A 26,009-nucleotide genomic window follows, 5' to 3' on the forward strand; every position below is an offset into this window, starting at 1 on the left:
TCTAATAGATCATGTTCCATCTTTCATCACGCGGCTGTTTGTTTTCATAATTAACTCAAATTCAACTGTGCCTGTGGTATTTCGGCTTTATGACATTTGCTTGGCATTTCAACTTCATTTGATAGTATGACACCGCTGTGTCCTCAGCCAGTGGATAGTCATGCTGGGCCAGCCTGACCCCCAAAAAGAATTTCATTAATATTGACTGCTGGAAAGTTTCAGCGTCCCATAGTCTAAATGCTGTTTGGAAGAATGACATTATTAGTGCTGGACTGATGTATTGGTATAGGCCAGTGGGCTGAAATGATGGAGGTGAGTGTACGATTTTATCCAAAAGTGCATAAAAGCAGCAGTGAAACTTGCCTCACTCTGCCGTAAACTCCTAAACTAGATTGTGCTTTCCTTCCTGAGTACCTTCAGCTACAAAACATGGCATTATGGCAATGTCACAAACATACTCTGTATTGCGGGTTGCAATGCTAGTTGTGGTTGTGAAATATTCAAACCCAAGACTATTGTTTTACGGCTACAGCATTACATCAAATAAAAAATATCTAGGTGTATTGTGCATCATTTTATACTCATTCCCTGTAATTCAACAGCAGATATTTGGTGTCTTTGGAAACCTTGTGATCTCCCTGAGAATTTAAACTAAAGTTCTGTGGATTTGAACAATGCAGCGTGCATCTGAAATAGCGAACTTCCCAGTGGGATCGGTAGAGTCAAAGAGGTTAAAGACGTGCCAACCTACCTAACAGTATTTCACTGGAGACTTTCCCACCCTGACAAGAATAAAATTCTGAGGGAAACAGTAGCTGCAGTTACATGGACAATATTTGTTAGCCTGATTGAAATCATTGTGATTAGAGATCCCATCTCAGCTGTTTACATGGACGCTAAATAAAGTGATCCGATAAGATGCGTTGTTTACCTACCCCAAAGCATTTAAATGCAAATCTTTTTTTGACACGAGCAAAGTGATTCTGCCTGCTGGGAAGCATCTAATCTGCCAGAAATATAAATATAATATTGGCTAAGTCATGTTCTTCATGGGTTGCTCTCCCATCATGTCAACCATGAGACTGTAAAAATGAAAACTGGTTGGACTGGAACCGCTTTTGTCATTTTCCCTTGTATTAGTCAGTCCTCAATCTTTTCCAGCTCTTTTTTATGTGGTTGATGGTTTGATGGATTCCAGCTTCGTCAGTCTTTTCAAACAACTTTTTGCAACAACTCGGGCTTTCGAGCCTTGTGACCACTGAGCTGTTCAACAGTCTTTTAAAGACTTACAACTAAAAAGTTGTATCAGCCACAGACCAGTTGTATTTTGCTGCCACTGTGTTTCTGTCCCTCCTGGAAACTCTTCTAATGTCACTTAATGTTCCTCCCACATGGGGAAATATATTTATTCCAACCAGAGAGAAACGATCAGATTATCAAAGGTTGACACCACCCCTTTCAATCTGAAAATTCCCTCCGATCAGGTGAGATCTGGCCAATCTCTTCTGATTAAAATGGTTCAATGAGGCATTTTTATTTGGACTGGGCTAAAATTAGAGTCCATGTAAACTCAGCTACTCCCTGCAACATTTTGTACCGACAACGGCTATTTGAAGTAGTAATGCAAAGATATTCGTCAAACCCTAGTCGTTGCTATAGGTCTCAGTGAAGAATATTAGAATCAAAAGGTCACACAGATATTTCATAAGTGCTGGTTCCAGCTGGGACTTAAGTGTCCTGTGGTCTAAATATGTTTCAGACAGTGTCATAAGTAGTAGCTGCAAAGGAAAGGATGGAGAGAGGAGAATGGAGAATTTGCATCACAAGGTCTAAAGTCTGTCCCAGAGGTGCTACCATAAATACATGGAGAAGGCAACAATATATTCAGAAAACTACCCATGTATTTTTTCCCCCGTGTAACAATCCCTTCCTCACACACCTCACATCAGTTTGATACTGCTTACTGTGATGTGAACTATGGATTTAGGTCATAAAGATTTATGTCAGCCCCAAAAAAGTGATAAAGTCCTTTCCACAAATAGAACGGCACATAAACTGACTTTAGGTATTGTGTGCATTACGGCTTTGCCCTCTCTTCCCAGACAGAACACTTTCAGGGTTTATTGACATTTGCTGACTTTGTGCATTGAAGCAAGAGGAATGTGGGGAGCTGCAAGAAGAAGAAGCAGCAGCACGGTTTTCAGGTTCGCTGCATCCGCTCCAAATTTGTTTCCAGTGCAACGAGGAAAAGGCCAGTGTCAGTTCAAATACTGCGGCGGCCAGGAAAGGTTTAAATTTAAACATGTTTAAGCAGCTGAGTTTCACAGCTATATCGGCGTTACGCTGCTTTTGACAGATCAGCATCTAAAACATCACCTCGCTTCATCATCCAAATTATCAGAAAGGTCACCTCACTTCAGCTCTCTCTCTTTAGCTCACACTCTCTCTCTCTTTTGTTCACACACCGGTACACACACACACTCACACACACACACATTTGCCCCCTAGACACACAGTCAGGACATGTACATCCTTTGCAACCCGGTGCCAACAAAGGGTTAAATATCAGACTTCCTTTTCTTGTGAAAATGCAGCCTGAAGAGCCTTTCAGACGAAGCTGTAGATATGCACTGAAAGCAGGAACACAATCATTACATTACAGTGTGCCTGCAATTATCTTCAATTATGCCTCTTCTCTCTATGTGAACAAACAGTATATTGTTTGTTCGCGACAGAAGAAAAGATGTCAAGCCCCCGCTAGTTACGGTTGGCCATGAAAAGGCACAATAATATTCCTATAATATCCCCATAAGGGCCCTGTCTGTGGCTCTGTGTAGTCAGTTTACGCTTATTTCATGGTTCTTTATACCAAGGTCAGGGTGAACACTTGTTTCCACTAGAAGGTATCCATTCAAATTGTGTAACACACACACACACACACACACACACACACACAGTCTGGCTGGCTTATGTTTAATTGCTGTTCCAATCTCATACACTGGCCAGAAAAGTTTCACAACAACCTATGCCCCCTTTTTCCATTGACAGCCCCGTTTCTGATGCTTTGACCTTTGCGTGAGACATCCCAGGTCTTGTCATTTTTATCTCAAGAATGCTATCCTGGTGGGATGCTGCGGGGGGAACTGTGGAAGACAGACCCTTTGTTTGCAGACTTTGAACAAATTTAAAAAGTTAGCACAGTATTGCCCTGAAGTTGGTTCGGAAATTAGCTACATTAGTGAGCTGAGCCCTGGGGCGCTAAGGGAGGCGAGATCCTTCTGGGTGTCTCGATGGACTTGGTGTTGTTGTTGATATTCCTGTACACAGCACAGCAATCTGAACAGAATATAGCCAATTTATTACCTTGGTTCCTCCCACACATTATTTAAAGGGTAACTCACCACAAAATCACAAAGGCCAGAAAACTGCTGCACTGCCCTCTAGAGGTTGAAACTTTCAAGCATGTTGCACTTCTGGCCACACCCACTCAGTGATGTGGCAGCAGATGTTTTTAGCAGCTGTCAATGTCAAAGTACCCGCTTCCATAACCTGAAGTGCAACATGCTGGAAAATTTCAACCCCCACAGAGCAGTGCAGCAGAGGGTTTCTGCTGGTGTTGAGTCTCTCTTTAAGGGGTATAATTTTTGTCTGATACTGGTGTAAGTCCGATGTGTTTGGTGTGTCAGTGAACCACAAATGTCCTCCTCAGAAAAATCTGGTCACCTTGCCGTAGCAACAAACTGAAACTTAAGCATTAAATTGACTTTGTTGGCTGTTAAATGCCACACCCTGCCCTGTTTGTGTCGGACTACCCAGAGTGTCCTTCACTGAGTCTGTCTGTCCATTGTTGAAATGAGCACGTGTGAATAACCAGATAGAGCCTCAGGCAACTTGGATAGAACCAACACACAAGAGCTGAGTTGTAACTTTACCTTGGTTATGGTTTGGTGTGCATGTTTGTTTGTAAGTTCAGATGTGGAGGGATGTGTTCGGTCATGGATGACAGAATTTACAGCTTACTCAGCAGCAGGATTTATGGAGCTGTATTATGGTTTACAACCTTGAGCTTCTGTTGTTTATTTGCACCGAGGCTAGTTAGTTAATCGGGTGGTGTTGAAGACCAAACCGACACTTAACACTGAAAAACACCGTCACTATAGTCCAAATTGAGAAGCTCCTTCAAAACTCGGGTCCCAGGAGACGATGGAAGATGGAATGGCTGCGCTCTGGGAGCCGTCCTCCCCTGGCTCCCAGGACGGCACTCAGAGACTGCAGCTGGGCTCTACTCTCCTACAGGGAGGCAACCGAACAACAGAGAGGCTGTTTCATGGCTAAAGTGATTAGACCGTCAAACAGTAGGCAATGTTGTCCCCAGCCCATGCTTGATCTGGTGTCTTTTTATCTGCAATGACACATCTGTAAAATTCCCATGGGGACTAATTACTGTGTGGTGCTCTGTGTTGACTTTGTAGTGACCTATCATGCCATATGATATCACAGTAATACAGAGCAGGAGTCCTGATGTTCACATAGTGATGCCGGTGTATTTCTATAGTAACCTTAGGCTTGCTGAAGTTGTTTTTTGAAAGGGATCAAATAAAGCACTAAGGGATCAAGGATAGCCGAGCCAATTTCATCTCCTTCCACCACATCTGTGTGGATTTCTTGTGCGTGTCGTCTTGCTTTGTCTAGTCTGAGAGATTTGCCCGACAGAGATCCACCTTGCTCTCTGGCTGTGGCAGCTTGAGAATACGCAGCTCAGGCGCTGAGTCCCTTAAGACACTATCAGTGTCTCCTCGTGCTCTGTGACAGACCTGCGCTGCAAGTGGACTACTTTGCTGCAACAGAGGCGCAAAAAAAAAAAAAAAAAAAAAAAAAAAAACACATCAAAACTGGGCTAGGCAATAATTTTAAGTAAAAATATGCCTTTAGTCTTATTAGTCTAAATCCCAAAGTGAGACTGTAGCTAAGGCTGGGCAATACAGGCGCATGTCAAAAAAATTAAAATACCATGGAAAAGTAATTTTTTTCTGTAATTTAATTCAAATAGTGAAACTGTCACACATTTTAGATTCATTACACATAAAGTGAAATATTTCAAGCCTTTTTTTGTTTTGATGATTACATACAGCTTACAGTTCATGAAAATCAAAAATCCAGTATCTCGAAATATGAGAATATTACATTAAACCAATGATAAAAAAAGGATTTATGATACAGAAATGTCAGCCTTCTGAAAAGTATGTTAATTCATGCACTCAATACTTGGTGGGGCTCCTCTTGCACAAATGACTGCATCACTGGCATGGAGGCCGTCAGCCTGTAGCTCTGCTGATGTTTTATGGCAGCTCATCTGAAGGCCACTAGAATACATGAAAGTTTCACTTTTTGAATTAAATTATGGAAAAATGAACTTTTCTGCGATTTTGAGTTTTTGAGATGTACCTGTATATGTCTTTGTATTGATATTGTGATTTGAGACTATATTGTCTGGGATTTGAGATATTGCAACATTGTGATATGGCATAAATATTTCCTTTTCCTGGTTTTAAAAGCTGCATTACAGTAAAGGGATGCAGTTTGAGTGCTCTGGCTGTTATAATGTGTGCCTGTAGCTGCTTGGTTATAATATCCAAATTATTAATGACTGTTTTGTCAGACATCTAGCATGTAAATATCTCATGAAAGCGCCAGGAGCAGTCCATGCAATGTTGTCACAATGTCGATATCAAGCCATTCGATCAAAAATATTGTGATATTTTCATCTCGCCCAGGCCTGCAGGATTTCTGGTTAATGAAGACCTCAAAACTTCAGACACAAAGACGTACCCGTTGTTGCCATTCAGAGCTGCCAATGTGTAAATTTGCCTCATGTGACTTTGACAGTCCCACACACACACACACACACACACAGACTTTGACTTGTCACCGACGAGGCTGTAACTTTAGTTATTTTCAATATGTTGGGATGTTGTAATTACTTGTATTACCATCAGCACTCCATGCAGTGTTTTCTTTTCTTATTCTTATCTACATCCTGTTCTCTGCTGTTGTAATGACCCAATTTCCCCACAGGCATCATTACAATTTCATCATCATCATCATCATCATCATCACCATCACTATTATTATTAGACACACAAACGCACAAGCATACAAATCAGCTGAATCTCGGGCTCAGTTTTTATATTTCTGTCTCTGGAGTTTGAGGTGCTTCTGTCTGTCTGTCTTTCTTTCTTTCTTTCTTTCTTTCTTTCTTCTGTTTCTGTCTCTTAACTTCTTGATGTCTTTCTGTGCTCTCTGCTTTTGGTTTGTTCACATCCGTTTTATCTGTCTTTGGCATTTGCTCTCACTCTCCGTCTCCCCTTGTCTCTCAGACCTTTTGCTCTGGTTCCCATCTTGCTTTCTGCAGACTTGTGCTGATGCGTTGTCATGACACCGGTGTCCTGTTGACATCCTGGTGACCTTCAGTGTGCCAATGCACTCTTATGTGTTTTTGTGAGAGAGCGAGATGTTGCCTTCCCATGTCCATCCTGCATACCTACAATTAAGGCAATTGTGGACTTCATGGATGAAATGTTTTCATTTTATTATTTATCTAATCACTTCACACAGATCACATGCAATCCAGTCCAGTGGTGAAATGGTCAGGTACATTCACTGAAAAATTAATAAATTTCAGAGGTTCAAAACATGTTTAATCATGGATTTCTTTAATTCATGTTGTTGCATGGAAATTAGAAACTGACTCTACTCTCTTTTTGAAAACACATGGGAGGCCTTCTTGTAAACACACATTCTATATAGCTTATAATTTGCTTTTCTTATCCCTTCCTATTTTTGGAAACTTCATCAAAATAAAATTTGAGAAACTTTTTAATAATACTCAAATTCAGTGGTTCTCAAACTGGGGTTCAAGATCCCCAGTGGGGGTGTGATATAATTTTTGGGGATTGCAAGAGGATGAAGACTTAAGTGAAAGAAAAAAACGTAGTATGCAAAATTATCATAATTTTTTTAATGCTGTTTTTCCCTGTTTTCTTGTGAGATACTGAGTAGTTTTGAAACGTGTTGCCTCCTCTGACAATTTGGCAAGTGAAACAACCTGAACAAGTGGTCATTCTTACGGCGGACTGTTTGCAGCTCTGCGTACGCAGCCTGCGACACGGGGACATCAGCAGGTGCTGGTTTGTGCCAAAAAAGGTTGATGTGACCAAACTCTGGTGTGACCTGACTCGACTTCAAGCTGGATGACGTCTTTTGTATTTCTTCTACCAAACAGTCATTTGACGTTTATTAGAAATCTGTGACTCACCAGTGTGCCACCAAATCTAAAACTTACTCTCTTTCTCTCTCTATCTCGCTCTCTCTCTCTCACACACACACACACACACGCACACGCACACGCACACGCACACACACATACACACATACATTCATATTCAGTGTGGTTTGTCCATAATTTCCCAGAGACTGAAATGCAGAGTGAAATGAACCTCTTCATCTCAGAGAACCTTGCTGTATTATTATGACACAGAGGGAGAGAGAGAGAGAGAGAGAGAGAGAGAGAGAGGGAGGGAGAGAGACAGAGGGAGAGAGGGAGAGGGAGAGAAATGTATTATTCACTCAGTCAAATATCCATATGTATGCTGGTGAATAGGGTTGAAAATATCCCTCCTATTATTACTGACGCTATTGCACAGGCAGAAACAATACACACACACACACACACAAACACACACAGACACCCACAAGTGTGCATGCTCATACTCAAACATACTCCCTGCACACAACCGCAAGTGTTCACACACACACACACACACACACACACACACACACGCACACTTGCACACCATTTACCCCGCACTACCTCCCCCCCAAAAAGTCAGTATAACACAAACACACGTACTGTACTTGGGCGTTTGCTCACAAGTGTGCACAAACACACACGCCTACACATACACACTAACAAAAAACAGCAACAGCAATGGAGACAAAGCCGTTCTCTTCAGCTCCAAACTGACATCAAGCTGAATCACAGGCGCTCTCGGCTGCGTTTCACTGGCGACGTCATGCAGGGCGTATGGGAAGGAGGACGAGCGTGGCAATCATCCCGATTATTAGAACAGTGGGTTTACAAAGTGCCTGACACCTACAGGGCGACATAGAGGGAGGCTCTGTGTGTGTGTGTGTGTGTGTGTGTGTGGAGTGGGGGGTAACTTGGCTTGTCTGGAGTTCCTCTGATGCCACACACTGAAATCTTATCAGCCAGGCGTGATAGAAAGAAGAAGAGGAGCTGGGTGGGAGGGTTGATGTTTCACCTCCTGGTCTTGGGGAAAGGGTGTGTGTGTGTGTGTGTGTGTGTGCGTGTGTGTGTGAGTTGGTGGGGGGTGGGGTGGTGAGTGTTTGAAAGGAAGTGAAATAGGAAGAAAAGAAAAGAGCGAGGGCTAGAGGAAGAAAAGCCGAATCATTTTGCAGTAATATCTGTTCACATCCTGTGCTTAGATATGTAAATTCTCCTCCTAATGCTTTGACTATGTAAATGAGTTTAACCACGCTAATGAAGCACCTATTAAACTGAGCTGAGATGAAATGTGTTGCTCTCAGTGGAAAAAAGGAGAGAGAGAGAGAGAGAGAGAGAGAGAGAGAGAGAGAGAGAGAATCTGAAGAAAAAAAAACACAATTTTTTGCACCTCTATACCTGCTCCAAAACACACACACACACACACACACACACACACACACACACACATCTGTAGCTTGACTTGTCATCCTGAGATATAACCCTGCTGATCAGACCACACACACACTCACATGCATGTGCCCACATACAGAGAGTGAGAGACAGTGTCAGAGTGTAATGAGATAATGAGATAAGCGAGTGAGTTTCTCACACAGTTATTGAGTTACAAATGTCTTTTGTATTTGTTTTGAATCTATTTTGGATTCCCGCTAACCTGCTGTTGCAGATCTGCTTACATTTTGCTTACAGACGTCTGTTTTTCTTTGATAGTGCGAGAGAGACAAGAAAGACAGGGGAGACCGGATAACATGCAGCAAATGGCCACATTCAAATGAGGGCTGCTTCGATAAGGACTTATCCTTTACTTTCATTACATAACTTCAATTATCTGCACAGTGGGTGGATACAAAAAAAAAAAAAAAAAAAAATCATCAAATGCGTTTTCCATACATGCTTGTGCAACAGCCACCTGGCCTCTCATGACTTTGGGAAGAATTTGTGGGAAATATATAATATATACTATAATACATTCCAACAGTATAACTACCAAATCCAATTGGTCTTATCACAGGGGAGAAATGATCATCTGAAAACACAATGAATGGGATTTTGCTCCCCTCAAAAAGGGGGGACAACACCAATCGGTATTGTTAAATGGGAGAAATGATCAACTGAAAAAATATTGCAGGGGATTTTCTCAAAAAAAAATTGGTCACTTCCCACACAATTACCGGTGTCACTCATTCCAGAAATGCAGGATCCTTACAAGTTGTATCTCATTGGAAAGAGGACGAATCGGGCTTTACAACGGAGAAATTATATACAGAAAAAGTGGTGCAGAACTTTTTTTGCCTAGTATAGTTTCTACAGTAGGATCATTAACTGTTACACTGTGAACTAATCTGTTAGCATGGACACCGAAATGAAAGTCAAGAGGTTCCACGGTGCAGGTGGCCACTATGTCCCGGGCCTTCGATTTGTGGTGCACCAGGTGGGAGGACGACTTGCCAACAGAGATCGAACCAACCAGATCGCCTCAGGAGTGACGCAAAATAAAACCAAGGGGAAACCAGTGACTGACAAGCGGCAATTTTGGCTGAGCCACATCATTTTTTTTTTTTGCACACTGAACTAATACACATTTTGCATTCCATCCAGCATTTGACTCCACCACAGCAACAGGCGTGAAACTACGCCCTGAATTGTTTACATACATTATAATGCAGTCTCACGATTGTCATTTTATATTAGATTTGAAATTGCAGCCTGCGGTTCAACAGTCTTATCAGAGCTGCTATGCATTTCTTCCTTCTTAGGCAAGCGGGCCAAGTTACAGATAAGGGCACTGAGTTGCTGAGGAGCATGTCAGACTCCGCCATTAGTTCCCTTGTCAATCAGCCCCCTGAAGAGGCAGCGGTAGGCAAAGAGAGACACTCCGTAGGAAGTGGCCCAAACTATCAGGTAGAAACTACTTCGATGCAACATTTATAAATTCACTACTTCATTAGCAAGACCGCACACTGTCATTCACCCAGATAAGTGAGAAAACTTTAATACATTATGCATTTATACCCCTAATGTAAATATTCCACCCTCCCTCTCTTATCATTTATTTGCCATGTCACATCATGTAGGTGCACTATTAAAAATTACACGTGCTTTCTATTAATACACATTAATAACTGGCCACTACATCATGAGACATTAACATGAGTGACAGATGTCATAAGGCCATTTGATGCATATTTCCAGAGTCAGCACGGTGGCTTGCACCAAACAATAGCAGAAGTCACTGGTTTACTGTCTTCCCACCCGTGTCAGTGCGCTGCGCGAGGCTCTGATGGCACATACAGTGTTGTGCACCCACACCTCCTCAGAGGAGTGTTGCTACAGCTCAGACTTTGATTATGTGGGGGTGAAAGTTAGACAGCACACCACAAACCAAATTTCTCTGGGATTCTGTTTGACACCATCTTGAACTTTTTTTGTTTTGTTTTGTTTTCTCTATTGCTCTCTCTACATGCACCCCTGTGCTTGGCAGTTGTTTTGATTTGCTCTACATCCGCGGTGGTGCTTCACAATTTGGCAATTTACAATTCTCTTTAAAATCTGAATCAATTATATACACTCAAATTGAAATTATTTGTGGATTTTTTCCCCCCACAGTTGTTCACAAAATATTATCCAACTCATTCCATGCAGGTGGAAAAAAAAAGTTAAGTTTTCATTTTTTTACACATTAAAACTTTGGCTTAATCAAACATTTTATCTACACACAGACATTTATTAAGTCAATTCAATAATTTAATCACATTTGCTGGCATTTTTTTTTCGACTCACTATGAGACTTTTCATTCTGTTTCTAGACCTAAGTTATTGCTGTTTGTATTCACCGGGCATCTGTGAAGTGATCATGTTTCTGTAATAGCATTTTGCTTGCTGACCTAATATGATAAACATGCAAAAATCTGGGAGCTGAAGGGAATACTGACACCAGGACAATCGATGTGGAATCTGAGATCCGAGGTATTTTTTTAAACGTTAATGTAGTTCCGCAATTTCATGTGAACTAGTAAAAACCTTATACACAAAGGTACGGTCTTTATTGTCAACCTGCTGTTTTAAATGTAAGTGGAATATCAGATTGAGGGGAATGGGCACTACTGTGGACTCTAAAGAAAGCACAGAGATTATTATACTGGCTGCACTAGAATTTTGGGATATTACAGGAGTTTACAGGCGGTGCTGAGTGCTGATCTTGTATTTGTTTTTAACAGCAACTGCGTCTTCCCTTAGAGTAGACTTAAGTGTGCCTGCTAGTGGTTCGTATACCTTTAGCAGCAAATATGGCCTTCCGCAAAGTTTGTACTTCTTCAGTTGAGAGTTAGGTTTAAGAAGAGGGATGAGAGTCACGTTGTCCTCCAGTGAGGATAGTGTATCACAGGTTCCCCAGCAACTCTTTTATCATCTTATGTCACTACTGGGACACAAGCCGCTGCAACAAAATCCAATACTTTCAGCCGCTGTTAGCACCATGAATTGCATGTCACTTGTGACCATTATCTGCCTGTCTCAAGGTCTCCGGTTTTGCAGGTCTCAGTGCTGCAAAACTCTCTGAAGACGCTAACAAATTCGCCCAAACTGTGTGGCTATAACATGGTCATGGAGAGTGGCCAATTTTACACTAAATGTATGCATATTACGTATTTTAAATAGGTCCAAATAGCAAAGATGCACCACGTTGCTATTCGCTTAGCAGCTCAGTTACAGGGTGCATTTCACCCTTTGCGGTAGCTTTGTAAATTACACTCTTTGTCTTGCACGGGTTTGGCAGTCACAAAGTCACGTAATCCTTTTGAGAATTCGAAGCTCTGTTGGTACAACAACGTCAGACAGGGCAGTGCCTAGAGATGGCTGATGAGCACAGATTGGTGGATCACTACATTTTGCAACCTGTCAATGAACTGCTTGCGTCCTATTTGCTATGGCAAGGCTACATATGATTATATAGCAGAGTCAAAGAAAGGAAAAAAAAGCCCAAAGAGGTTTAAAAAGTTTGAGATCACTCAGCAATGTGAAGAATTTTGTGAATTGAGCATGGAGTCTGAAATGCAGATGGAGATGACATTTCTCCACCATGAAATGGATTATGTAACAGTTTCAGGAAGGTGAAAATGACATTTTGACTTGTTTGTCTCATAAAAATGTTTGTTAGTCATTAAATGAAAGCAAGTAAAACAACTTGGGTTAAAGTTAAGGTTAGGTTCAGACAACTAAAACAGTTTGGTTAGGGAAAGGATATCTTTGTGGTTAAATAAGGGAAACTTTAAAGTTCAAGTACAGTAGGTAATTCTCTTAGTCTGAGCTGAAAAAAAAAAAAAAACCCTAAGTCCTTACTTTCCACTGCACTAATGTTAGACCACTACATATGTCTAGTCATGCCTCCTTTATGTAATCCATTTGTAGTATGAAAATGTATTTCTCTCACTTTTTGTGCACAGAGCATAAATTTGCATTTTAAGACATTTTGCTCATTTCACAAGGTTTCAGTAGATCAGTTTGAACTGAGATCTACTACGCTCCTCTTTCATTAGGTTTCCAGTATAGCTTAGGGGTGAGATAGATGGATACAGAAAGATAAAGACAGAACAGAGCAGGACAGTGCGAGACAAAGAGTGGGAGAGACACAACAGAAGAGAAAGTAATGAAGTAAAAGACATAATAAACAAATGAGAATCACCATGTGATTACACGAACAGAGAACATTCATCATTAAACTTCTAAATTGCAGTTATGTAAGGGATAATCCACGATGAGGTGTGTATTAAAGGGTTTTAGTGCACAATGTGGAAACAAGACCCATGGAATGCACTGAAACCTTGTTACACTCCTCAGAGTGGTTTCTGCTGCTTATGGCCACTTGCTGACAATAAGTAATAAGGAGAAATAATGACTTTAGGGAGTGATATGTTCTAAAGATAAGAATTTTCCACCCATATTATTTTCACACTGGTCAGACATCCTAGGAACAGAGATGAAACTTGCTAATTTGGCTAAATCAGTCATGGAATTGCAGACATCTTGGATTTGCCTAAATGGAATAAATATGGCTCCATATAAAAATGTGTTGGTTTTAATGTTATGTTATGCAAAATAACACACTAGCTTTGAAGCAATTTATATTTTAGGCAGGGGTGTGCTGCTAGTCTAGGCTACCTTAGTTAGCTCTGTGCTTAGATTCCACTTTGTTGCTATTTAAGTTTAAGTTTAAGTTTATTTAAAGGAAAGTCACAATGCAACATTACAGTTCCATGCAGACTAGCCTGACTCAGTTCAAGAACTGTTTTTCAGCAGGTTCCTATGGTAAAACAATACATCAAATTCATTAAGTGCATAATAAACATAGAAGAGAACAGATGGGCATAGGATTGGGCATACAATAAGAGGCAGTACATAGTTTAGGCCTGTGTTGTGCTTTTATGGCCAACTGAACTTCACCTTTACCCATCCAGAGACATTTATAACCAAAACTTAATGTCTACACACACATACCCATGCACAAACACACACTCACACACACTTTGGATCAAGACTTAATGGCTTATGCGTGAGTTTAGAACAGCAATCAGACGATCATGTGCGTTACATAGTTTCAATGCATGCCCTTCAGCCAATCAGAAAAGAGCGCACAGCAGTCATTTTGACATGAAATTGGTAAATACAGGTGTCACTACCAACATTAATTAAGGTTTGATTTCATTTAGGCTCATGGAATGGAGTCTTAATGTCACTGCTGCTGTGAAAAACGTACATTCATCCACATGGTAAAAAGTTGTATAAAATATGGTATGGTTTTGGATTTTGGGATTACATGACACCATGAGTAACTGCCACAGAAACTCGCCTGCTCACCCAAACATCCCACGTTCACGCAATCAATTTAGAATTACAGTGTCCTCCAAACATTGAAAAAACTCCTCTGTATTCCCCTCGCCCAACACGATGTCTCATTGTTTACTATAATAGGGACAGTACAAAACAATGACACATTTGACAAATTCCACTCACCTCAGCAATGCCTGCATGCCGGCCTGTTTCAATATGGAGGGGTAATAGACCCGATCTAAGGTGGGCATATGGTGATCTTTTTTCATTGGGCACGTCGCGCAGGACATCATTCTTAGTAAAATATTCACCCTTAATGTCACAACAGGTACTCTGCTTTGGATTGTTCCACATTCCTGCAGCCCATGCTTCTTTTGCATTCAGAGTAGTTATCTTATAGTGTGGATGTCAGCTTCTGCCTGTGTTTACACATCATTCACACATTCTTTCAGCCAACCTGTCCCCCTCTGTATCTAAGAACTTACTGCAGAGCTGAGTATTCAAGGATTCAAGGGTCTTTATTTGTCATTTCACGCCACCGTTTCAGTTATACTGAAAGTTATTATGGCCTAAACAGTATGCATGAAATTACATTCTTTGGGCTCAAGACAGTGGAAAATATAAGTCAGTGCAAATAAGTTGGAGTAAGTTAAGATATAACAAAGGATCAGAATGGAAGACAGAATAAGTTAAAGTGAATAAGAGAATAAAATGCTGAAAAGAGATATTTTGTAGTGCAAGTAATAGATGAGGTGGGCAGTTATAGTCTATGCAGCTATCAGGGGCCTGGGATGGTTTGTTGTTTGTGAGGCAAAATAGCTTTGTAGCAGTGCCTGGTGTGTTTGTGGAGGGGGTAAGAGGGAGTTTAGGCATCAGACGGTTTATGGGAAAAAGCTGTTCTTCATCCATGAGGTTCTGGCCAGCAGACTGCAGAACCTCTTGTTGAAGGACGGGGGGAAAATGATTACCTGCCATGCAGTTTTCTTGACCTGTTCCATGTTGGTCCAGTCCACAGAGTGGCAGGAACCAAATCACACCGAAATGTAGTTTGTCAAGACACTCTCAATGATGCCACAGAAGGTGGTGAGGATGGGTGGAGGCACACTTGCCCCTTTCAGACAACACAGGAAATGAAGGCGTTGTCGGGACTTCTTCACCACCAGTATGACATGGCGACTCCAGGTTAGGTCCTCAGTGAGGTGGACACCGAAGAACTTGACACTTTCTCCACCATGGAGCTGCCACTTCTTCCTCCTGAAGTCCACCACCATCTCTTTGGTCTTGGCATCACTGAGAAAGAGGTTGTTTGAGCCACACTAGTCCACCAGCTGCCCCATCTCCCCCATGTCCAAGGATTTGTCTCCCTGACTGATGAGAGATGTTGTGTTGGCAAATGTGTTGTTGGCAAACTTTATGATATGGAAACTTTATGAGAGCCGGTGCTCGGCCTGATGATGCTGGAGATGTTGCCAACTTTCACAACCTGTGGTCTGTCAGTCAGAAAGTCCAGGACCCAGTCACAGACAGGGGAGCTGAGGCCCAGCAGAAACATTTTCTCCTTCAGCCTCTGTGGGATGATGATATTATGATATCGCTGTCTTGAAGCCTGTCGGGACAGTTGTCTTATTCAGGGAGACATTGAAAATGTCCGGCAGCACCTCCGATAGCTGATTTGCACAGTCCCTAAGAGTCTGCCCTGGAATACTGTCTGGTCAGGTAGAGGGAGTCCTTTTTTGGGGGGAGCTGTTTGACTCCTCAAAATGTGCATAAAAATTGTCTGGTTTGTCAGGGAGGATCTTATTGCTGTCATCGTCTATCTGATTGGGTTTGTTGTCTGTGATTGAACGTATGCCTTGCCACATTGTCCGAGTGTACCTGGTATCACAGAGGCTGCTGTGGGCGTGAGAACGTTTGATGCTCCTAATAACAATGGAAGTATCTCGAGCACTGGCCAGGGTACAATAGGTGCTAACTTTGTGTAGTCTTATAAAACACCTGACAGCCCTGCTGAGACGAGCCTCGCTCCCAGGATAGTTAGGTAATAGAGTAGGGTAATAAAATGCCACTTTCTCTCACAGCTGATATTACACAATTGTGAGTCAGTCTATTTGCTGCAGTACATTTGCTGTTCTGAACATCTGGAGGGTTTTTCCTAGGAAAAATCTGTGCTGGACAGGCACCACTTCTGACTCATTACTATTCTTCTTCTTAGTTCTTACAACCAAAAGGCATCACGGACCTGCAGTTGTTCTCTGGAAAAGCTTTTTTAAAAAAAAAAAAAAAAAATCTCACAGATTACCACTTTTAGTGAAAAAACTAGTCTGTGAAAAAGGTTCATTTTCCATGTTGTCCGAGTTTCAAGACAGCTTTTAGTCACAGAGTGATGATTTTTCTTCCAATTATAGCGAGTGAAAATTTTGTTATCCCTGTCTCTCCTTTTTATTTCCTCTGCTGTTCTTCACTCCTTCCTCTCTGCTCCCTCCTCCTTCTTTGCCTCTCCTACCCTCTCTCCTCCTCCCATTCGAATTTCCTTCTCCTCCCTCCCCTCTGATTTTTTTCTGACTTTATTCCTCCCCTTCTGCATCTTAAACTCTCATCCCCTCTAAACTAATTATCTCTCAGGCACTCACATTTGTTTCTGCCCCACTGAAAAGAAGGAGAGAAAGAGAGAATATGACATATAAAGGAAACAAATAACAAGAAATAGAATATAAGAGGGAAAAAGGGAGTGAAGTACAAAAGTCATAGAAAAGTGAAAGTGACTGAAAGTAAATGAGACAGACGATGAATCAGCATGCAGCTTGCCTCGGCAAATCTCAACTCCTCCTTTCTTTGTCTTTCTTCGCTCTCCATCCTTCCCATCAATGTGATAATTATGTGTCCGTCTATTTACCTCTCTGTCCACTGATTTTCTCTCTTTCTCCGCCCCTCTTTCGCCAGCCCTCTCTGCCATGATAATTATCCTTCTGTCTCTTAACCCGTCACACATTCTGTCACCGATCTGTCTTTCTCCGGTTCCGTCTTTTTCTGCATTTCTTTTTTCCCCTGGTACGTTGACACTGTTTCCCTTTTCACTCCTCTCGTCCCTCTCTCTCTCCTTCTCTGCCATTATAATTGTGTGTCTATCTTTCCCTGCTCTGTGCCGGGGCGTAGAGTTTCTCCCCGCTGAGTGTGCCAGAGAGAACAGGACACATCGTTCTGTTTGTCCTACCAGGGAAGCCGTGATGAAACTTTAATCTGCTGTGTTTGTTTAAGCACAGATTCAGGTGTAAGAAGGATGTCATCAAAACTTAATCTCCCTCCCCAGACCTGCTAACTTTCATTCTGAATCTTAAAGGTCTGTCTGGAAATCGTATTATATCCCTCCTTCCCATGACTTTAACTTTTTGGATTGCAGGATGTCCCTGTGGCTCACTGCACAGACATGCATACTGTCCCAGTTTACTGTGATATTTGTGTTCAGTTCTTGATCCCAACCAGTTGTGATGTTGTGCCCTGTTTTAAAGCGTCAGTTCATATTTTTCCCCATACAGTTGTGTTTGCTGCTCCATGCGAGTGTAATGCATTTTCCAAATTTGGCCCATCTACTCCTTTGCTGCCACAAGAACGAGCACCTCACTGGGAGTTTGCTGCTCCAAAATGAATGACCAGCTAACAGGACGATGTTGAGCAGCGACCCGAAACTGGAGAAATGTTTTGACGGATGCACAGCAACTCATGTTTGTCATTGAATCATTACTGGCACGCTTTCCAGCCACGTTGCTTCAAAAATGGCAGAAGTTCTTTCTTTCCTAGAGCTGCAGCTGTGTCACACTGGTTAGTTTGCACTCCCGGCAGAAAAACGAACGTGGGACGTCGTGCTGCTGCATGGTGATTCAGTGGCAGTTTTAGGAAAGGAAGTAATCCTGTGACTTTGGAAGCAGAGGGGCTGGAAAGAGGGTCAGTAATGATCCATAATTACTTTAAAATCTGCCACTTTGTACTGCAACAGTTCCCCTTGATCAAACTCACTCTCACTTAATGTGTTCAACAGGAGGTCTGCTGTGCTGTCAAAAATAATATCAGCAACAACAACAACAACAATTTTTCTATTTTAAAAAACTAATTCATTCACAGTGTATAATTCTTGAGACATTTGAGTTTCTTCTGGTCAACAGGTGATAATGTTGCTGTGTGTATGTGATGTATAAAATGCTGCTATTCATCTATCATTTCTGCTGTTATAAAATGAATATGGGACTGCATTGTGTGTGTCAATTGTGTGTGTGGTTGTGCGTGATCTTTCAAAGCAGCATGTCTTTATTACTGTTTGGTCAGAGTTTTCCTATGTTGTATATCCTTGTTGGCAGAAGCTGATAGTATTGCCTTTTCAAAACACACCTCACAACCTGCTGCAACAGATAATTAAGGATCAAATCTCCTTTTTATGCAGCTTTGATTCACAAGACCCATTTACACTACATCGTTTTCACATGATTCATTTGTTTCCTATTAATGGCAAGAGAAAAAGATATAAAGTGTACCATAATAACACAAATACAAAAATACGTTAAGTGTTACTTGCCAATTTCCTCTAATGTAGTCTATTAATAGAACACAGAGTGTCTTTAAGCGCTTTGTTTGATGGCTATTCTTGTCCCGATTGCAACTTTGTCGTTTAAGTCTGACGGGGGAGGTGAAGGAGTAATAAACATCTACTGTCAGTGCCCTTGAGCAAAGTGCCAGCGTGCAGAGCTGCAGGAGGACAGGAGAAGCCGGGCTGGACTGGGCTGCACAGCTGTGGATGTGTGTGGCAGTGGGAGAGTGAAGTGCGGTGCAGGAGAAGAGGAGCAGTGTGCTCAGTAAACCTTCCCTGAGGGAGTCAAGTTTTAAATATATCAAGCCGTCCTGCTTCGTCTAAACTCTGTCCCTGTAGACATATAGGCCTGTGAATTATAATGCTGGTACCTTCTTTCCTTTTAGAAATAATCTCCTGTCTAGACTTGTTGCATTTGATTTTAGATTTGTGAAGATTAGATTTCTATCAATATTGTATTTCATCCAAGGATAGAAAGACTAGAGAGAGGAAACTGGGTCACCATGGCAGCACAGTTAAAAGTAGACTTACTACCTCAGATAAAAGTATGAAGCCATACACTTGCTACTATTGGTCATCTACACTACAGATACAAGTCCACACCACATAGAAGATTGTCTCTTTTGGTCTGTAGCTTTGGAAGAGGCCTTCATTGTTAATTAATTAATGATTAATCTTTTTTAGGCCTTAACAATGGCAGTGGTGGTTGATTTAAATTGAGTGGTATTCCCCTTTAAATGAGGATCTATCTTTTTTGGCATAGTTTTGGGCAGCGTACATCCTTCAAAAAGAGTTAAAGGTTTTAATGCGACATGACTTTAATGGGAAAAAAAAATCCACTGAATAACACTGTTTAAAAAGTTATCCCTGTCATCTTAGACTGTTTAATTAATATTATGTGAACGTGAACAAGTCCTTTCAGCTGTGATGCATGTGGAGCTGCTTGACAGATAGTAAAAGAGGGGCCGTTGTTGAGTTTTTACTCCCCCAAATGAGCTTTTTTTTTCATGCTGTCCCTAAAAACTGTTAAGCAAAGAATGTGTTCATATTGCTGAAAAATCACATTAGGCTCTGTCACAGTGTCCACAAATCAGTCGCCTATTCGGTGTTAATGAGGCAGCATCAAGATTTGTCTCTTTAAGAAATCACCTCGAGAGTCATGGCTGTCTGATGTCTGATTTCAAAGGGATAGTTCACCCATTTTGACGAATCTGATATTATTTCTCCTCCCCCCTCGTTGTTATACAGGACAGTAGTGGTGCTATCATCCTCTCATTGTTACTGAGGATTCTGGCTGGATGCTCCAAATGCTCACTGTTAGAAGTTACCAGATCTTTGTGGATGTTGATCATCCAGTATCCAGCACTCAGTAACGATGAGAGGACAATAGCACCACTACTTTCCTATAATAGCTAGGGGTAAGTGAGATAAATCACACTTTTCAAAATGGGTGAACTATTCCTTTAAGAAGAAGAAATGTACATGTTCAAAATGAGTGGAAGGGGTGTTTATGTTTTAAATAGCTAGCATCATTGCCTGTGTGTGTATAACGTTACTCCACCGTCACATTCATCCAGTAACACCACAGTCCTCTGCTGCTAGTTACTGAGCGGCTGCACCAGAATGCCTTGCTCAAGGACACTTTGGCAGTCACTGTTGCATGCATGGAGAGTATTCATCTTCCAGCTGGTAACATTTAGGTTGCCCCAACCCTGACCTTGATACCAAACTGAACCAGGAAAAAAAAAAATGCCTTGTGAAAGCATCCAGATTTATCAGCCCCTGAGATGTTGTCTCTCTGAAGATAAAAGGTTTCTGCGGCAAAGCTTAGTAAATATGATAATATATGAATTATGTCTGGGGGAACTCTCTCTCTGTCTCTGTTTATCTTTTGAGTTTGCCTTTAAGCTTTTGTCATACTGGCACAAAATGTTTTGCTATTAGAGTATTAAGGACTCTAAGTCATGCTGAAAAGAACTCTGATGATGCACAGAACTGCTTGTGTGTGTGTGTGTGTGTGTGTGTGTGTGTGTGTGTGTGTGTGTGTGTGTGTGTGTGTGTGTCTGTAAATGCACTGTGTCCATGTGCATACCTATAAACAAATGTGTGTGGTCACATGCTTGTGTGTGCAGGTATCTACTTGAGCATGTGTATAAGAGAGGGTCAGTGAGGTGTGCTTGTGATGTTATGCATTTGTGCATGTGTATGCATGTGTGTGTGTGTGTGTGTGTGTGTGTGTGTGCATGCGTGTGTGTGTGTGTGTGTGTGTGTGTGTGGGTGCGTGTGTGAGAACCGGGTGATGGAAGAGAGAGAGGACAGGCAACGGTGTGAATAAGCCCTCTGTGTCACTTCAACTAAACAGTCAAAAAAAGTCTGAGCACACTCTAACAAAGTTAACTTGGACAGGAGAGGAGATGGGGGAGGAGGGGGGCGGAGGTAAAGTGAAGGGCACTGAGGAAGGAGAGCTGGGGGAGGAAGGGAAGGAGGCGGGGAAGAGGGGACAGGACAGGGTTTTGAAAGTGGAGAAGAAGAGGAGAAAACTGAGGTGAGCATCGATGTCAGAGGAAAGGATTGAGGTAAGAAGTAGGAGAGGGGGACAGAGAGAGAGGAAAAAGGAGGGAAAAGGAGGAAAAAGGTTACGGAGAGGGGAGGTGGAGAAAGGGGGAGGAGATTGGGAAGAGGAAAGGATGGAGGATAAACGCAGAGGAGAAGAGGAGAGGAAAGGATGAGACAAAACGAGAAGAGAAAGGACAGGACAGGAGTTGTCACATGGAGCGTTCTGCTTGTGTCTAAGCATGAGGACACTGTGTGAGTGTGTGTGTGTGTGCGTGTGTGTGCGTGTGTGTGTGCGTGCGAGAGAGAGAGAGACGAGGGGAAAGGTTGACAGGCCTATGATGTCATCAGGTGACATTTGGTTGACAGGGGCCACGCAACAGATGGGGCTGGGGATGAGAGTCAAAATGTGTGTGTTTGTGTGTGTGTGTTTCCTAGTGTATGTACCTGTGTGTGTACAAATCTCTGTGTGTGAGTATGTGTGTCTGTCGAGCGCAGGGACACCTTTGGTTTCAGAAGTGATGTGACGCTAATTGGTCTAAAAGGTTAGCAGGTTCAAGTTCCACGTTCATCATCAGAGCATCACTTGGGCTCCTGATCATGGCCAAACAGCTTCCAGGCCCCGCAGCTCGCTGGGATGTGAGGCTCCTCTCTCAGGACGGGGCCCTTTGAAGTTTCGTCTTTGAACAAGAACAGATTGTGTCCAATCCCACGGTGCGTTGATAGAAATGAAGGGATTGAAGGAAATGACCGGAAAGAGGCAGGAGGTACCATAAAAGGAGACTAGTCATTAACAGCAATGTTAAAAAAAAATCACATTTCCTGTCCCAAAGCTTTTCTATATTCCACAATACACTTTTTCACAGCCACTGAAAGGGTCACCTCTACGCAGTGGCGTTTAGCAGAACCTGCCTTCTCCCTCGACGACATATCTAAAATCAGCGTCAGTGATGTTGTTGTCCTTACCAAACAAAAGAAGAAAAAATGGAACAAAACAAGAAAAAAGAAGAAAAAACAAAGAGTCAGTTTCTAATACAAGTCAAAAGAAATTTTACTGTTATGGATGCAGCAAATCCTGTGAAGACGACAGGCAAAACATAGACTACTCAAATATAATTAGTGACTTCAAAGAGTACTCAATATGCAAGAAAGAAAGTTACTTTATTGCAGTAACGGATTTATTAAATTACTCCCACCTGACGAATACAAATTAAATACAAAAGTTAAATTACCACAGTAATACAAGCTTCACTTATTTTTATTAATAAGGCACTACATCAACAACGAACACGAACATGATTTGCAGACGATAATTACCACCATCACCGTCATGAATCTTCATAATTCCCAGCTGTAAAAGAGAAATATCTCACCCCAGCTGACTGGTCTGGATTTGCAAAGGAATTGTTTCATGAAGTTCGTTTGATTGTCACTTACAGGAGGGACAGGGGGATGTGTTTCGGCTTTCACAGCCTTCATGACGCCTCTTCCTCTTCTCTTGTTCATCAAGTGAAGGTGCTGTTTCCCTTTGCTGCAGTTTGATACACAATTTAAGCAGTTTGCTTTTTAGAACAGCCAGTTTTTGTCTCTTTGTTTGAAGACATAAAACCTTGGGTCTAGATGTGAGAGGGTGGGTAAAAAAATTCGTAGGATAACTCTCAAAGAGCAAATCATTTACAAAGTGTGTGTTGTTAAGCCCCTCAATGGAGAACCTGGTGACTGTTGGGAAGTGGAGCGTTCACTTACTTTCTTTCTTGCGAGCCTTGTTACTACCTTCATTGTTTTTCAGCGAGTTCTCAGACAAAATACAACCCCATCGCGGTTTACTATACACAGCACTCGAAGTAGAATAGGGTGTCATTTAGCATGACAGTCCATTTACTTCTGTCTGCATCGAGTTTATATTTTCCTCAAACGTTTGGCAGTGCGTGCTGTGTGTAATTTGATTAGCTCATTTTTCATTTCACTCATTTTTAAAATCCACACTTTCTGGTGTCGAAAAAAACTTGCTTGAAATGAACTGCTGTCAGAGCTAACACCTTAAATAAGAAAATGGATATGACAAAAAAAGTTTGAGAGGCAAAATGTTTTTGAGGGATTATTTCCCTCCACTTCCTCCTGTGGGTGTTGGGTGACAGGCGGGAGGCAGAGTGTGATGTAATGTACTGACTAATGTGAAAACCCTCAACTTAGCACAATCAAATGAAATAGGTATAAAGCAGAAAAGTTTGACCAATTCAACTGAAGGCCTCATGTTCACTGTGATGGAGTATCTCTTTTTATACATATCTATATTGATCAATAATGAATGGAGGCGAATGGCCTCTTGTGAATGGAGGAAATGAGTCTTATCTCCGAACTATGCTGACGGTGTGCAGACACCAGCAAGATGAGCGGTGAGGACAGGGGGCAACCTTGACCACTGGTGCTAACAAAAAAAAAAAAAAAAAAAAAAAAATCAAGATTAAGTCTGCACTGTGTTTTCTTATCCTCCATTTAAAGCAGCGGTTCCAGCCTCAGGGCTCATATTCGTCCTTTGTCACTGAGTAATATAACAAGTGCAGTAACCCACAATGCTTTCAGGCCATGTTAATCCTCGAAAGCTAAATGAAACTGGCTACTTTGGTCTTATGCATTCCAATGCTACATAAATTTATTTTTTTCTTTGCTAATTTCATAATATTTTAAAAGGCAATATTTTAGTATTTTTTTTCACATTTTTATATTATTCATATAGTTTTAAAATGTTATCACTAATACCTTTTCTTACTTAAAAAAAGCCTTTAATTTTTTTTTTATTTAAAAAAGCAACATATTTCATTTTTTTGAGGAGGGGGAAGAGGAACTGCAGTGAACAAATTATAGTTCAAAATAAAAAAGCTGAACTGGATATGTGCAATTCCCAAAAAAAAAACAAAACAAAACAAAACAAAAAAAAACAGTACTGCACAGGATCAGCTTCTTATACATTATTGAATATTATTAAGTAGTTGTCATAGTTCTTTGGTTCACTTTTACTTCATTACAGCCACAGATTTATTTATTTATTTATTTATTGTGAACATGATGTGCTTAGTCATGCTACAAAATACTGACTAGAGGTCACAATACTAATCAGTTTACATGATTTACTTGCTTTGAGCTCTCAGTTTGCCATCTTGAGCTCTCAAATGAATGAAACTGTGACCACGTTATCACACAAAACATGTGGGCACTATTGTTCAATTATAACAGTTCATAAAACATTAAAAATTTGGATATCATCATGTAAACTGTATTCAGTGACTTATCACACACAAATCAGGGTATGGAATGGGATCCTCATGCTCACTGTACTGCGATGACACTCAGTATGTCTCTGTAACACACCCCGATGTCAAATACACCTTAACCAAGAGCCACTATCCAGACTCGTCAGCGTGTTTTCTTTCAACAAGTGTGCAAATTAACCAAAACATGGGCACAATTTTATGAACTCAAGAGCTCAGTAAGTTCAATTGCTTGCACAAATTAGGATTGCATGACCTGGTTTTAGTTTTCATTATTTCATAACCTTGATTTAGTACTCCGTGGGCCCGATTTTAAGATTTTGTGTCTGTGGCCTCTCCAGCGCCCTTTGCCTCATAATGTATTTGTGCTGTTGCAAACAGTGAGTTATAAACACGGATGTTATGCCTCTAAAGTAGAGATGAAACTTATTGGATGCGTTTATCTTTTGCAACAACATGCGTTTTTGTTGCGGCGCTGACAGCGAGTTCACATTACGAGCCTTTTGGTTTGATGCTTCGCTCCATTCTCATAAACTGCAGGCGGTGCGAGGGACTCTGACCGTATCTGTGTTTTGGTCTGCAGCCTCAAGTTTTGAACATATCATGTATTTTTACTGCTCTGGTATTTACTTCTTATCTGTTTTGCAATTGCCAAGGAGAAATGAAACTAAATTATACAAGCAGGGAAACATGGAGGCCTGGATGTCCGACGGGCTATCGACTGCCAGTGACCATGGAAAGTTCAGCTGTGGCCAACTTTTCTTGGCTGTGATGCCGGACAGTGGTTTCCCTGGTTACTCAGCTGTGCAAGGAGACGGACGGACCCGACGATCGATTTGCTCACACTCTGAGCACATGGTGATTCACTGACTAAGTGTTTTCCCTCACAGAGGCTTCACAGAGAGCCAGCATAACAACATTCATTTCAGTTTACATGTGAGTGGAGAAAACCCAACACATGCGACACCTTCATCTGCAACACGGAGATGCAAACAGACTCTCTCTCCTCAGACGTGCACTGGAGAGTGAGGCATGCAACTTCTCTTATGTGCCTGCAACCTTTCAGCTGACAGTTCAGTAGTTACCTATGGCTCACGGATTCATTAAAATTTATTATGACAGATTATATTTGTGAGTGCGAGTATATTTTTGCATCATAAAAGGTTTAATATAATTTAAAGTAGCTATAATTAACCTTCTTACTGTAAAATGCTTGTCACTGAGAGACCATTTTAAATGTCCCCACACATATATTACATTCTATTAGATGAAGAGGAAAAGACAAGACTATTTTGAGAGCGAATGAGAGAAGAAAAGGTGTGACGGCATGGTTCTCCCTCTCCTTCTCTCTCTCTCTCTCTTGATCTCTCCATCTTCGCTCCCAGATGCCACCTTACATATTCAAGTCTTCGGGGCATTTTACAAGAAACCGAGTCATGTCTCCTTGTTTTGCTTCCTCTGTCTCCGTGTCTCCGCTCACTGT

The 26,009-nt window shown here is 41.5% G+C and overlaps 1 protein-coding gene and 1 long non-coding RNA gene across 4 annotated transcripts in view; one reads left to right on the forward strand and one right to left on the reverse strand.

The window, feature by feature from the left end:
• Positions 1 to 26,009, reverse strand: part of LOC115366174 (uncharacterized) — a 95,410-nt gene that overhangs the window by 21,256 nt on the left and 48,145 nt on the right. The window contains exon 2 of the long non-coding RNA XR_003928819.1: positions 22,166 to 22,169. This is a non-coding gene — a long non-coding RNA (uncharacterized LOC115366174). The remainder of the gene's footprint in view (positions 1 to 22,165; positions 22,170 to 26,009) is intronic.
• il1rapl2 (interleukin 1 receptor accessory protein-like 2) overlaps positions 1 to 26,009 on the forward strand; it is a 583,827-nt gene that overhangs the window by 8,630 nt on the left and 549,188 nt on the right. For 2 of the 3 annotated variants that reach the window (XM_030061478.1, XM_030061480.1), the window contains exons 1-2: positions 9,189 to 9,199; positions 9,576 to 9,577. The exons of the other annotated variant lie outside the window; for it this stretch is intronic. The gene's annotated coding sequence lies outside the window, so the exon portion shown is untranslated. Of the gene's footprint in view, positions 1 to 9,188; positions 9,200 to 9,575; positions 9,578 to 26,009 lie in introns of those variants that run through there. 3 annotated transcript variants of the gene reach the window in all.

The sequence above is a fragment of the Myripristis murdjan genome, chromosome 10 (genome assembly GCF_902150065.1).
Source record: "Myripristis murdjan chromosome 10, fMyrMur1.1, whole genome shotgun sequence".
Lineage (NCBI taxonomy): Eukaryota > Metazoa > Chordata > Actinopteri > Holocentriformes > Holocentridae > Myripristis > Myripristis murdjan.